Source organism: Gavialis gangeticus, unplaced genomic scaffold, assembly GCF_001723915.1.
Source record: "Gavialis gangeticus isolate Ggan-Ray unplaced genomic scaffold, GavGan_comp1, whole genome shotgun sequence".
NCBI lineage: Eukaryota > Metazoa > Chordata > Crocodylia > Gavialidae > Gavialis > Gavialis gangeticus.
The window spans coordinates 169108823-169111456 of record NW_017728992.1 but is presented as its reverse complement, the minus strand read 5'-3'; the positions used below and the strand labels follow the sequence as shown (position 1 = coordinate 169111456).

Below are 2634 nucleotides of genomic sequence, written 5' to 3'. Positions count from 1 at the left end.
CCTCTGAGTCTTTAGCGCTTCTCCAACTATCCTCCTTAGGTTAAGTCTGCTCCATGTTCGAATCAGAACGCTACAGCATCACCTCACCAGCACATGCATTGAGTTCCCTCACGTTTCAAACTGGCCGCTGGGATGCTTTATCTAAACCTTATCAAACGAGCTTTAGATAAAATGTCCCGAAGCCCTTGATAGTGAGCTGTTTTAATTAGAGCAGCTGTCCAGGAACTGCTGTAATTAAAATGGCCCCTTCACCCCTGAGCATGTGTATGGGCAGCCTAGAGTTCCTATTTGGGAATAAGCTAATTCTTAAAAGGTTGCTCCACTTGCTGGTCATTGTGTAGAGAGTTGTCATAGAAGAGTTAGTGTGTTTAGTTATGGCTCCTTAGATAGGAATTTGAGCCTTTTATGGGACATCTGTAATGAACACTGTTGGGGTACCCTGCCCCCACCCCCAGTCAGTCCAGCTATAAATAGGTATCTGGTGATTCAGGTCGTGGAGTCGAAGTGGCTGGATGTATGGTAGCCACCTCACTTTCTTGTATTGTTGGCTGTTGAAACTGGTGGTCTGGTGTGTTGTTATGCTCAGGCAGACCTTTGAGTTGCCTTAAAAAAAATCCAGTTTGAAAGAACATAATTTAGTAATATCTTCTTAAGGACACTCACATTTACACCGTCAGAGCACAAATCCAACCTTATTTTTCAGACAGGAAACCAGGTAAGAAAACACCAAACGGAGAGGCAATGGCCAACTCAGGCTTAGAACTCAGGGGCTCTTGACCTGTGCCATGACTGCTAGAGCCCAGGACATGAATATTACCATATTTATTTGCAGCTCATGTACACACTTTTCACCAAAATATCAGTGGAAAAAATTAGTGGGGGGTGAAACATCTGAAAACCTTTTTTTTTTTTTTAAAGAAAACGTGTCTTAAACTGTTTTCTGGAGGGGCTGAAGGTTCTTAATACATGGAACTGAGGCAGAATTCCTCTCCTCAACCTGACTCCCCCTCCCTCTGCTGTGTGGGCAACAGTTACTGGTTTAACCTTCTCACAGCCACTCTTGATTTAAGGCTTCTAGAGTATTGGTCCGAATACACTTAGACTGCTGCTGTGAGACTGTTAACCCTGGCACTACTACAGTTGCAGCAGCTCACGTGGGAGAGCGAGGCCGAAGAGAGAACTTCACCCCCACTTTGCATGGATGGAGCCTGCAACCCCTGCAGGGGCCAGTAGGTTTCTGTCTATTTCCTCACCCTTTTTTTACAAAGGAAAATTTACTTTTTTGTGCATTCTGTTTCCATGTGTTATTCAAAAATATATGGTAGCATTTCTGTGGTGCCTGCCTTGTTCCAAACAACATATCTTTTTCAAGCTATATATAATGAAACAGTACAGCCCCCGCTGAATATAGTAACTTTACACTACAGGTAAAGAGAGGAGGTACCCAATACCACTTATAGCTGAAAATGTAGTAGTATAGGAAAACAGAATGTATAGTAATTATCCAAGCCTTACTGAAATTTAAAGACAGCAATAGGGTTATGTGTCTGTGCTTTTATGAAACATGATATAGGACCTTTAATGGGCACAGATAATCAGGGTCTCAGTTTTTGCTTCTCATGTAAACACTGGCACTGTGATCTCTGACATCACAAAAAGGCATCAACTTGGTATGAATTCAGGGGTAGAAAAAATTCACTTATTAGAATACCAGCACCACAGTTCCTTCAACACCTAGGCCACCTTCTTCTTGTGACTCTACACCACATTTGACCATTTTGTTACACATGCTTGTACTTGTTTATTGTACTTGGTGAGGTCTTGCATTGTACATGTGCCTTCAACCAGCAGGCATTGCAGTAGGTGTTGGATAGTCTGAAACTCTGTGCCACAGTCACAGGTAGTTGAACCAATAGTATAGCCCCACTTCTTAATTAGTTCCTTGAAGCTTCCAACTCCAATGTATAGGCAGTCAAGGCATTTCCACCTTTGTCATGGTTTGTAAGCCCCTGGTGGTAAAGTCTCAGCCTCTGGAGTGTCAATTTTTTCTCTGTTAATTATTTTCTTCAACCTCTTATTCCACATCTGTAGTTGCATCTCCTTAGGTGTGGCATCAAGACTTCGGATGCTGAGGGGAAGCTCCTACATAATTTCAAACATCTGTGTGCTGTTGGATGGTGGTATAGCAGTTGTCTCACATCTTCGGTTTGTCTTGATCAGTTTATCCTGATCGCCATTTTTGCTCTTCTGATGTCAAGTGGAGCAATGCCAACCAGCAGGTACACCCTACATACTCCACTAATATGCATATCAAATAAGTACATCATTTGCTTAACTGCAGAACACAGTGCTGGTGCCAGTTATTTGTCCATTGCTTGCATGGTAATAAATCTAATTATCTTCATATCACTTAAGTATACAAACTGCTTAAGTACATAAAAATACCTCAATCTCTCTGTCTACTTTGTAAAGTAGTTGTGCTCTGTGCATAGTTGGTGAAACGTGACTAGAAGCCCTGAATTTTAAGACCAAAGCAGCCCTGAACTCACTAGGTCATGTCAATTTTCAGGTTAGTAGTAGAGGGATAAACCAATGAAAAAAACTAAGTAACACCCCTTCCCCCCCCCCCCCCGG

General features: G+C 42.3%; 1 protein-coding gene across 1 annotated transcript in view; it reads left to right on the top strand.

Moving 5' to 3' along the window:
- ANGPT1 (angiopoietin 1) overlaps positions 1–2634 on the top strand; it is a 349019-nt gene that overhangs the window by 79569 nt on the left and 266816 nt on the right. The gene's annotated exons all lie outside the window — the stretch shown is intronic.